Here is a 13,317-nt window from a genome sequence, read left to right as displayed (position 1 = left end):
CTGATTGTTCTGAGTTCGTAATAGAGTCTGTGCATTAGTCTGATCACTCGAGCCCATCTGAGATTTCCTCGTGACTCCACTGTTTTGATGTGCTCTCTCTTTGAATAAAGACGTCTGCTTTTACGCATATCGGTCTCTGCGTCTTTGAGGATGGAAAATAAGACCACGCCATGCTCTTAGTGGTATTCCACACACATGCGAACATGAAAAGCGTTGTCTTTGGACTCCGTGTCTCTGTGTGTGTGTGTCTTCTAATCCCAGACAGCTTTCAGCATCGGTGACTGAGCAGGTGGCCTCTACAGGCAGAGACACACACACTATCTTTTCTTTGAAGTTGTTGTGTAGATGATGTCCTTTGACTGAGCCGTGTGTGTGTGGATTTACTTAGCAGTACTTTAGTGATGGATTCGTCCCCAGAAAGAGATAAAACCTTCCTATGGAGACATTTATGAATGTCTTCAATTGGAAAAACACAAATGGATAGATTAACTAGTCGGCCAACAATCATCTTATTGATTAGTGATGTTTATCTTGTTTTTTGTTGCATATTAATGCTTCTTTTCCACCGGATGTGATGTGAAGACGACATCTCCCATGATTCCATGCTCAATCTCATCAAGCTACACCTTTGTTTTGAATAAGCGACCTCTAGCGGCAAAAAAATACATATTGTGCCTTTTATTATACCATGATTCTTACGTTGTATAGTGGTTTGAGAAACCCACTGAGTTAGATGCTTTTTGAAGCGGTTTTGCACATGCCTGTTCGGGTTGAGTTTTGGATTAGGGAAAGTTTCTAATAATTATAGTTCGCTTTATGTAAAAAGCAAAGCAAAAAATCTGAAGAAAATATCAAATGTGAACCCTACCATGTTTTTAGAGTGTTGTGAGTGGTTTCCAGTGTGCTGTTTTGTTGTTGCTAGGTTGTTAGTGGTTTTAATCATGTCGCCATGGTGTTCTGGATGGTTGCTAGGTGGTCCACCCTCAAGTCTCCATGATATTCTTGTCTGTAGATACGACTTGGGATCTTCCTGTAGTGAAAGTGGAGTTTTCTGCAATATGTATCGTCTCTCAGGCAAACATTGTAGAGTTACACTCTGAAGTTTAATAGTTAAAGTTTAACCCTCTGGAGTCTGAGGCTGATTTGGGGCTTGGAGAAGTTTTGACATGCCCTGACGTTTGTGCTTTTTTCAGTTGTTCATAAACATATAAATGACAAAAGTGTCATTACATTGTATTCAGCACAAACTAGGCTACAATAATATGTGAGGAACATGTACGTACATGTTTGTATTGTTGAAGGAATAATGTTTATGCGTGGTTATTGAAAAAACAAAAAACTTTAGTCACTGAAATAAGGCCAAAAAAAGTATATTAAATCTGTGTTCACAAGACTTTTGGGTATTGGAGGTTGTAGACTAGAGTTTTTGCTTCAAAATTATGTAAAAATTATGCTGCCTACTCCTTCATATAAAACAATATATTGATTTCGTTTTTGTAAGACACTTTTTGTCAAGAAACACAGTATGCGTGGAGGCGTGAATCTGCATGAATAATGGGCCATTTACACCTGAGAAGACAAAAGAATCACATAATAATGACCTGAAATGACTTGCATATTAATGAGGCCTTTCAGTCAGGTAGGCTGTGAAAAAAAACCTCTGTAATAATGTCTCAGCTCATCATAAACAGCAATATTGTGAAATATTATTACAATTTAAAATAATGGTATTCTATTATATTCTTTAAAATAAAATGTATTTCTGTGATGCAAAGTGTCTGAACAATTATGTTACCTGTATGGCATTTCATATAGGCTTTTAGCTTAAAAGCATGCACATTTGGAGAAATATTGATGGATTCTTATATATTTATGTCAATTTTCTATACTGAGAAGTAATATTTATTGTCATCACTATGAGTGCTGGATACTGTTTTTTCAATTCATACTTGCAGCCGGAGGGCGCTCTCTGTACAACTTTAGTCCACAAATTATTCTAAAGAAGAAGAGGACATTTCAGGAATGGTATTTTCAATTCATACTTGCAGCCAGAGGGCGCTCTCTGTACAACTTTAGGCCAAAATTCATATAAAGAAGAAAAGGAACTAGGAACTAACGGCATGTCTTCTAGAGATCGCTAACCATTGCTTTAACATCCAAATAAACACTTTTCAAGACAATAAATACACGATTGAGACGATGTATGCATGTATTGACTGAATTTGCCTCTGAATAGCGCTGGCTCCGTGGGCGTGGCCACATTAGCGGATAATGAGCTGAATCACAGACTTCTGACATGGCTCTCTTTTCATACAGATTACATAAACACAGAATGTTTGTTTACGATTTGACTTGCACGATTTAAAACCTGACATTTCAACGTTTCTTTAGACGTAAGTGTCATTTTTTTTGTCATTAGTATTCATAAGTTACAGTTCATTTTCTGAGAACTATCAGATTGGACTTTGTTCAGAGGGAGAGGAGAGATCACGCATCATGTTAGTTTTCTTTATTTTACAAAAAGCACAACATTGTGTTTTTACTCTGAGTGTATACAAATAAAAGAAGACATTCTATAGTTTCAATTGATATATTACTTATGTCTCTATGACAAGAAATGATGGAGTATTTTAAGTCTGCAATGTGAAAAAAATCCTGCAAAACGCGCCGGCGCGTTGTCAGACCTCAGGGAGTTAAGGTTTGTTCGAATCACTGACCCAAAATATGAGTAATAGTGATGCTTGACTTAGTAAACACTACTAATAAATAAATAAAAGCACCCAAGTATGAATTACTAAAATGAAATGGAAGAAATGAATCCGAGGGAGAATGTTCAAAAATGTGGAAAATACATGTGGAATGATTTTGTGTTTTACTGTTATGTTTTATGTAAGAAGGTCTGTTAAGCTTGAGCGGTTCTATCTGATGGTACATGATATCAGAAATAAGAGAATAACCAATGTCTCTTTCTTCAGACATCTCAAGTTTTATGGGTGGTAACTTGATGTGTTTCTCTACAATCAGGAAAAGAAAAAGAGTCATGTTCCTATTAGTCTCAAAGAGTCGATTTTTGACTATTGGCAGGTCTGGTCCACTTTGCAAGTTATTCAGACCAGGAATCGGCCAATTAGACAGAAAGGGTTGTTTTTAATTGCTTAAATCAAACTTGTTTGGTCACACCTTCAAAACACCTGCAAAAAGCTCCTCTGAGGTTTGCAAGCAGCCAAGTAACTGGATTTGAACGGCATTTTGTTGGTTATTAATGCTGAAAGATATGGATTAGATGCATCCCAGTAGAGCTTTACTCACTCAATTGAATATTTCATGGCAGGATTTTTCAAAACACCCTTAGGGTGAGTTCACACACATTTGTTTGTATATCATCTCTTTCTTTTGGGAGTTGAAATGCCCAAGAGTAGAGTGAGCGAGAGAGAGAGAGAGAGAGAGAGACAGTGAGGAGATCTCCTGAAGGCTGCAGTGGGACTATAAATATAATGTCTAGTTTCCTACTAACAGTTGACATGGCCAAAGGAAAAAGAAACTAGGAGAGAGAAAAAAAAAATATCCATGAATCGTGTCCCATTCGGATCTGGAAATGTCAAAGCGCTTGCCTTCCCTGCTGTGCATAAACCAGGATCTCTAGACACTAACTAGCTCAACTATCTGTTTCACAATTTTTATTTTTATTATTATTATTTTTTTTAAACTAAACATTTCTAAACTTGACAAATACTTGATCTCTTAGGAGCCAGCAGGTGCTTCAGTTAAGTGATTAAATTATTATTGCTATTCATACAAATGAATATCCATAAAAATAAACCGAGGTACCAAATGCCTAATCATAAAATAAAACTTTGGGCATTTTTAAAAGACTGATCTAAATGTAATTAATATTTTATTTAATTTGATTATATTTTATGCATTTTATGAATCTTTTGTTAGTTTATGTAATATTTAAATGTTTTTACAAAAATAGCATTAAAAACCGACCTTATTGTGTCTGTGTGTGTGTGTGCGTGCGTGCGCGTGCGTGCGTGTTATATATACTTATGCTAATTACAGTATCATTTCATTGGCTTTACAACATCTTAAGGGACTCAAAGATGTATTTCAATCAAAAGTAAGGAAAGTGATAAAGGGATAAGGAACAGGAAGTGGATTTAGACAGGAAATAAGAATCCAGAAGCTGCTGTGGTTTAATTGAAGAAGGTGTCTCTGGACAGCCATGATTGAATTCTCATCAGGCCACTTCAGCTCTACATGCGCTTACTGTTGTCTTTCTTTTTGTCTTTATTTATTATTGCCTCCTTCTGTCTTTCTTTCTATCTTCCCGTATTGCTGGAGTGAATTGTCCCTGTGGCAATTGACCCTCATGTGGAAATCAAAGTGGTTCTTTATTGCGGCATGAAGCTAATGATGTTTTCTTCCTCTTCTCAACACCCACCAAACCTCCACAATTATCTTATCCTGACTGCTTTTCAGACTGACTCATTACAGAAAACCTCTCCAGTGGGTACCACATAATGACTTTTACTCTGTTTTTACCATGGTATGGTATACCATTAGTGTTTTTGTGTTTGGTGTTGACACTCTTTTAGTCTGAATATGTCTTTTCAGAGTCATTCACATACAGGTGTTATTCACAAGCTAAAGTGCATGCGCAAACTATCCAAATGATTCAGGCTGAATCATGAACTGATTTAGACTGAACAGCAAACTTTTTCCAACTGAACCACAAACTGATTCTGATTGGATCACGGACCATTTTAGACTGAATCGCAGCTCGATTTGGGCTGAACCCATTCAGACTGAATTACAAACTGATTCAAATTAATTCACAAACTGATTCAGATCTGACTGGTTACTACCCGTTTAACAAATTTATTGAAAAGAACTGTCTCAAAAGAATTATTATTATTATTATTATTATTATTATTATTATTATTATTATTATTATTTTTACAAATAAGACCTCAATAGTGCTAATTTTAAATTGCAGTTTTACAGAGTGAGAAACTGCTCTAAATTATTCAGTATGTGAACTCTCCAAATGTTTCAGATTCAACCATGATCTGATTTAGCCTGAACGGCTAACATTTTCAGAATTAGCCATGATCCAATTCTGACTGGATCACAAACCGTTTCAGGCTGAATTCCGAACCAATTTGAGCTGAATACCGAACCGATTTGGGCTGAATCAGGCCACGTTCACACAGTCATTTTTGGGGTTTGACAACCGCATTTACTTACAGGTGTGAGTCTCGTTCACACAGCAACTTACAGTAGCATTTGGAACACTGTCTGTATGAACGTGCAGTGAGTGTCAAGCCCGTCTTCTCTTACTAGTAACCATGACGACAGTGATCAACGTAATATTAAAGATGGCGACGTCCATAAAACTGAAAAGTATTATCACTTTTCACATGACAAGAGACTAACTGAACCGCGAGTTCATCTATCAAAACTTCATTAACGAACATCAGCATGTAAACACGCGCTAGCCGGAGTCTTTAACCGACGCACACGCGTGTCACGTCCTTTGCGACATCTCGCGCATACACGGCATTTGAAAAGAAACACAAAACTGACATGAGCCGCTCCGGTGGAGAACAGTGACTGGATCTAACACCTTAAAATGATGCACAGCTCACATCTCTGTCGCAGTGAGTTACCAAAAGCGAAACCACACACAAAACACCGGCACTTTTGCACTGTATGACGTGACAGACAACTAGTTGTCCAGTGCAGTTCCATTCACACAGCGCGAATATTCCGAGAATTCGGTTGTGAGTCTTGAAAATGTACAGGTGTGAGTTCTGTAATAGAATGCCGTTGTCACTCCCGTAAATAACGGCACTGCGTGTGAACGCAACCGTATTAAAGGCAGGGTAGGCAAAAAAATGTATAAAAAACTTTTTTTCAAAATTTGTTTAAACTTTATTTATATATCAATACATAATTAAAATGTAAGTACTCTGAAAAAGAAAGTATAAAAATCGAGTGTCTGTAGACCTCTCACGACTGTTTTAAAGACAGCTCATTATTTCCATTCACTCCACCCCCTCCCTTCTGGGCTCCTTCCAAAGCCACGCCCCCAAAACGCATGAACGTGTGACTCCGACCACTGAGCTGGAAGACGCATTATTTACCTGAGACGAGCGGAGAGGAAGGAGCACAGTGCATGTAGTGACATCATGTCAGAATCACATGTAATAAAAATAACTTTAAAATTATGAAGATAAACAAACAAGATGTATTTTAGTACTCACTATCAAGCTAGCATATTGATATTGGTAAAGTTTAAAATATATATTTTTTGATTCGCTAACGAGCTAGTTATCTATAAGGCAAAGCTAAAAACAGGTTGCATGATACACGTTTTTCCATTACCATCATTTACACTGTGATGAAGATGAATTTCGTGTAAGATTCATAACATATACGTTGTTCTACAGATCAACAGAGTAACATACACTCAAATATCAACTCACAACTGCATTGCAGACACAAAATAATAACACACACATACAACAAAGTGTGTACGACACACACAGATACAAGATAAAGACATCAGTAAACATAGGTAGAGAATATAAAAACAAAACAAAGGCGAAAAAAAACGTGCAGGTAAACTTACAGGTGAACATGGTAAAAGACTTAGACAGAGGGTAAAATTATGCACAATTCAACACTATAGCTATCATTATTTATCGTCTCTACTACGGCTCGCTAAGTAATGTTATGTTAGCTATATTACGCAGCTACGTGTGCTAATGACACATGCTTCATGAAAAAATAAACAAAAAAATATGTATGATCAAAATACAAAAAGAAAGATTTACCTGTCCAGCAGAAATAAAGCCATCAAGGAGTCACTTTTCAGCCCCTTGAGTTCCCTCAGTTCTCGCCATCGCTGGAAAGCCACGCCGATATTAACTCGCGTTTTATTTCTTTGTTTATCCAAAGACTTTTTGTTCATTGCCTTTTCTTGTACTGTTACTGTCTTCCTTTTTTTGCCTGGTTTGCCTTCACTAACTGCATAGGCCGATACTGTGAATTTAGCTTGCTGTTTCTCTGCCATTGTTTTGGTATTCCTAGGATCCGTGCCTCTTGGATTCCCCAAATCAAACGTGCGCGCGCAAGTGGGCAGGTCATGTGTGGCAAAAGGGTGGTTGCCATGGTTGCGAGAGAGTGACAGCCGCCTAAGCCAATCCTATGTTTCGTCCCGGATGGAAATAATGAGCTGTGTTTAATACAGATTAAACGGTCTAGAGTCACTCGATTTTTATACTCTTTTTATCAGAGTTCTTACATTTTAATTATGCATGTATATATATAGAAAGTTTAAACAAATTTGGAACAAAATTTCTTACCTACCCTGCCTTTAAGGACTCAAATACAGGACTGACAACCGTATTCTGCTGCTGTGTGAACGTGGCCAAACTGATTCTAGCGGATTCATGAACCAATTCGAGCTAAATCACAAACTAATTCAGGCTGAAATTAAAAAACAAATTCAGGCTGATCTACTGTATGGACCAATTTGGACTGAACCACAAACCGATTTGGGCTGAATCACAAACTGATTCTAGCTGATTCATGAACCGATTCGAGCTAAATCACAAACTAATTTGGGCTGAATCAAAAAACATTTCAGGCTGAACTACCATTAAAAACAATTTGGTCCGAATCGCAAACTAATTTGGACTGAACCAAATACCGATTTGGACTGAACCATGAACTGATTCGGACTGAGCCACAAACTGATTTGGACTAAACCACAAACCAATTTGGACTGAACCATGAACTGATTCGGACTGAACCACAAACTGATTTGCCTTGAATCTCAAACCGTATTTTTTCTTACATGTTTGCCAAATTCATCGAAAGGAAACGATTCCAAAGAATGAATTATTCACAAATTGGGCTTTGCTAGTTTAGATTCTAAACAGCTGACAGAAAATACAGAACACCAGATCTGATTTCTGAAGTATTTCCAGGTAAATTGTGCTGTGAAAATGCCCTTAGTGTCTGTCTTTTCACTTGACATGTTTAATGAGAGGATCTGTCCATGTTCTCGCTGCTTGAGAAAGGGCCACTGTGACAGAAACCGTCAGACTCGGCAGCTTCTGGACATGTCTTTACCTCATTTTTTTCTTTCTCACCTTCTCTCTTGTTTCTCTGTCCTCTAGTGAGTCTCTACAGGTACTTGAGCGCTCAACAGCAACCCAGGCTTGTTTTTCAGCCAGCCTAAAGGCAAAGGAACACACACACACATTCGCTTTCCTCCATCGCGAGCAGAGCCAGAAACCGGCTGTCGTATTTGACATTGAATATGACTGAACAGAAAGCTGAGGAATGAGATACGGGGATGGACCGCATCCTGTGCCACCCACAGCAGTCTTTATTTATGCCACCTGATACAGAAACATCCATACCTGCACCCATATGCGCACTGCCTGCCGCAATATTTCACCCCTGACAGCATGTTCCAAATGAAAAAGGATATTTCTCAGGTCTTTGTAGTGTTGGAAGAAAACATTTTCCTCTGTCTTTGTGAGGATTGCACCAGCATTTCCTTTTGTTAGTTAACTTCACTAATTACTTCGGCTGGAGTTTTCTTATTTCGACTGAGCCCTGGCCTCAAAACTCTGATTTAGCTTGTCCTGTCTTGCTCCGTGTATCAAAACAGAAACTCGGGACGCAATCATAAATCCCACTGTCAAACTTTATCTTCTGTAAGCTCAGCATGCAGTCTGTCTCTCTGGGACGGACGTATCTGCAGTGTGATGTGATGCAGCTTGACTGAAGTTCATTCCACTTCGGTTGGGAGACAAGGACGTGCACTTCACTTCCCTTTTTTAGCCGTCCCCATTATGATTGGTGTACTGTCACACTGTCAAAACACGCACACGTACGGTTCATGACCTGCTGTGTCTGGTCGCGACCTGGCTTCGGTGAGCAGATCAGTGAATCACCTACAGTTTTGTGTCTTTCCATCTCATGGATATTCTAGTATGTCACTTTTGGTAGTTCCTTGTTTTCCTGCTTCCTGCTGATTTTGTTTTCAGGTGTCTTCTACTGTCTTCTTTCGGGAAGGCCTCAGTATGTTTGTAGCTTCATCTTAAAGGGATAGTTCATCCAAAAACGAAAATTATCCCATGTCAGGGCTCGACAATAAGGACTGCCCGATGGCCCAGGGCCAGTGTGAACGACGCTCAGGACAGTAGACGGAACCGTCACTTGCCCGATCGGGCCAGTGCTGTAGGGTGTGCGATATATATCGTCTATGATATAGTAATTGTTGATTAAATTATCTGAAATTATCGATTATGTCCCTCACTTTACACACACACAAACAAAAACACACTCATTGAGTGCACGCATACACTACATGATGTAGCCTAGTAGGTTAGACTAGAGCGCGTATATATTTAGAGTGTACGCATTCACTGCGTGATTTAGTCTATTAAAATGCCTTTAGAATGACCCAGAATTCAGGATAAGGGGCAAAAAGTATATCAGTGCCCCTTTATATATTACACAAAAAACGCTGTTTTTCTCCAAATATTAGCATGATTACAAATGTGATATTGATTTAATATAGCATACAGTTAAATGAACAAGAACTTAATATCAAGTGACTTACATTTTAGACACCAAATCACCTGTTTCATTCTATTTCGCCTACTAAAATAGTTCCAAAGTCCTCACAGCATTGTTTTGCATCACTGAGCAACACTACCTGAATGAATCTGCCGTTTGAATGAATCGGTTGAATCTCAATGACTCACTCATTAATAGTGATTCACTGCCACCTAGTGGTGGGTTTAATTTCACTGTTAAAGTGTCTTAATTCTTTAAATAATTTCAAATAACAAAAAACACTAACTAGGCTTATTTTATAGGCCCATTTTCTTGGGGCAAGTAAAAATTTGAACCACTGGCCCAATCGGGCCAGTAGAAAAAATCCTTAGGCGTTGAGCCCTGCATGATCTACTCACCCTCAAGCCATCCTAGGTCTAATGACTATCTTTTAGTAACTCTAGGGGGTTAATAAAGGTTAATAAAGGCAATGCAATGCATTTTTGTAAGAAAAATATCCATATTTAAAACTATAAATTCAAATAACTAGCTTCCGGCGGATGACCGTACGCATACTGTGCAAGTCAAGTTGCACCAAATGAGTAACCCATGATGCGATGTATAGTAGCGCAAGCGTAAGGCCCTGATATACTTCAAACAAAACCGAAGAACGAAATAATGTGACGTCATTTTGAACAAAATCAGGCCAAAACGAAGTTCATCTTGTGTTTGTTTTTGGAGTTCGAACTTTCAGGAAAAGTTTATTCCATCTGCAAAACACCTTCGTACTATCACTGGTCCGTGACGATAATGCAACAGGAGGTGTTTGCTGAGGCTCTGCCTTCTTTCACATGGATTTTTTTTCTGGTTCATTTGGCCTGTTCACTGCGTGGAGATCAGATGTCCGCGAGTGAAAACATGAACACACTGGAGAGCCCCTTTTATAGTATAAAATGAAGTTTATCTTCTGATGAAACAAGACACTGACATTGTTTTTCATGTTTAATACTATAAAGCTGCTTGATTTTATGCACTCTTTTGTATAAAGTGCTATATAAATAAATATGACTTGACTACTAGAGTGCCGAAATGCAGAGCTCATGCAAACATATCTACAGTATGTTGCTATGATCATCAGATGCTTTTCTTATGCATTATTTAAAAAAATGCTTGCTGTTTTCTCAATTTTTGCCTTTAGACATCTCTCGCCATTCAAACTAATAGGGCTGGGTAACAAACTCAAGCTCCTCTTGTCTTATATTGAAATCCTCAGACATTTCTATTTAAAAATGATCGTTTTAGACTTCTAATTCACAACCAGTGTTTTGTTTTGCTCTTTCCTGTTCTTCCACATTCGCCATTGCGTCATGTCCAGTCAGGGGTTACTCTTCTACCACAAATCGATGCGTACGGCCGTCTTATATATATATATATATATATATATATATATATATATATATATATATATATATATATATATATATATATATACAGTGCAGTCCAAAAGTTTGGAACCACTAAGATTTTTAATGTTTTTAAAAGAAGTTTCGTCTGCTCACCAAGGCTACATTTATTTAATTAAAAATACAGTAAAAAAGTAATATTAGTAATATTGTGAAATATTATTGCAATTTAAAATAACTGTGTACTATTTAAATATATTTGATAAAGTAATTTATTCCTGTGATGCAAAGTTGAATTTTCAGCATCGTTACTCCAGTCTTCAGTGTCACATGATCCTTCAGAAATCATTCTAATATGCTGATTTGCTGCTCAATAAACATTTATGATTATTTTCAATGTTGAAAACAGTTGTGTACTTTTTTTTTCAGGATTCCTTGATGAATAGAAAGTTCAAAAGAACAGCATTTATCTGAAATACAAAGCTTCTGTAACATTATACACTACCGTTCAAAAGTTTGGGGTCAGTAAGAATTTTTATTTTTATTTTTTTGAAAAGAAATTAAAGAAATGAATACTTTTATTCAGCAAGGATGCATTAAATCAATCAAAAGTGACAGTAAAGACATTTATAATGTTACGAAAGATTAGATTTCAGATAAACACTGTTCTTTTGAACTTTCTATTCATCAAATAATCCTGAAAAAAAATATCGTACACAAATATGTTGTACAATTGTACACATTAAATGTTTCTTGAGCAGCAGATCAGCATATTAGAATGATTTCTGAAGGATCATGTGACACTGAAGACTGGAGTAACGATGCTGAAAATTCAGCTTTGAATCACAGGAATAAATTACTTTGTGAAATATATTCAAATAGAAAACAGTTATTTTAAATTGTAATAATATTTCACAATATTACTGTTTTTACTGTATTTTTAATTAAATAAATGTAGCCTTGGTGAGCAGACGAAACTTCTTTTAAAAACATTAAAAATCTTAATGGTTCCAAACTTTTGGACTGTACTGTGTGTGTGTGTGTGTGTATATATATATATATATATATATATATATATATATATATATATATATAAGAAATGATAATAAATGTTTCATGAGCAGCAAATCAGCATATTAGATGAGTTCTGGAGAATCATGTGGCACTGAAGACTAGTAAATGATTAATGATGCTAAAAATGATGCTGAACATTCAGCTTCCCATCACAGGAATAAATTACACTTTAAAAGATATTACAATAGAAAACATTTTTTTAATTGTAAAAATGTTTGACCATATTACTGTTTTTTGATCACATAAATTACGCCTTCATGAGCATAAGAGGCTTCTTTTAAAAACATAAAAAATCTTATTGACCCCAAACTTTTGAATGGTAACTCAAAAATATTCCTCTTTTTTTAGTTGTGGGTGTGAAATAGTCTGTACTTTATCTCTTTTGACATTCTGTTCCTCATCTGTCTTTTAATGTGGTCCATTCATTTCTGATTGCACCGCCCCAAATACCCCAGACATGACCCAGGCTGAACTTTCACTTCTGCACTACATTCAGTTCCTGTGAAATGCTGGGTCATGATGCAGGCAGTAGATCAGATGGCAGCTCTCTGTGGGCTGAAGGAAGCTTTGAACCCCGCATTCCCCCTGTAGCTCCTGCCAGCACTCTTAATTAAAACAGATTGCTAGACGCTTCAGTGAGCTTAAACACTACTACTATTCTGGCAAGCCTAAATTGTCTGCAGCATCAGAATGCTGACTAATGTGTTAAGGATCTCTTACATTGCAAAAAAATTGTAGAATCTTTATATATTAGCACACAATCAAGACTTTCACATAACCCGGGATTAAAAGTCTTTCTCAAGAGCGCAAACAACACGCTATCTTCCAGCTTTGTGACCAATAATTAAAATGTTGTAATTTAGGCTGCATTTACATACAATTTATGTCCCGTAGCTCTCTTCACATTGTGTCAAGCTTAGTATTATTGGTCACATGTCTCTTCACTAATTGCTGTATGCCAAGTTTCAATATGTGCTTGCATTAATGAGAGTTTCCATTGTTGCCTAAACTAATCCTCTAACTGCTACACCGCCCAACGGCGCACTACAGAAATGGTGCGAAGCTCCGTAAAGGCTTTAGAACACTCTGTAGTGTTTCAAAAGTCTCTGAAAGGATTCCAGAAGAGCCCGGGGAGCTCTCTGTGCGCTCTCCATCCATGTGCATACACAGATTTGCTTGTAATAACTCTTCTGTGCGATGCACGCGCTGCCTTGAGGGGCTCAACCAGCATGTAGTGGTGGATGGTCCAATTAGG

At 37.2% G+C, this 13,317-nt stretch overlaps 1 protein-coding gene across 2 annotated transcripts in view; it reads left to right on the top strand.

Annotated features, from left to right (window-relative positions):
* The window catches only part of trappc9 (trafficking protein particle complex subunit 9), a 258,472-nt gene that overhangs the window by 87,342 nt on the left and 157,813 nt on the right, over positions 1–13,317 (top strand). The window lies entirely within an intron of this gene.

Source organism: Megalobrama amblycephala, linkage group LG9 (genome assembly GCF_018812025.1).
Source record: "Megalobrama amblycephala isolate DHTTF-2021 linkage group LG9, ASM1881202v1, whole genome shotgun sequence".
Lineage (NCBI taxonomy): Eukaryota > Metazoa > Chordata > Actinopteri > Cypriniformes > Xenocyprididae > Megalobrama > Megalobrama amblycephala.
The sequence above is the reverse complement of the archived record's forward strand: the minus strand, read 5'-3'. Positions and strand labels throughout refer to the sequence as shown.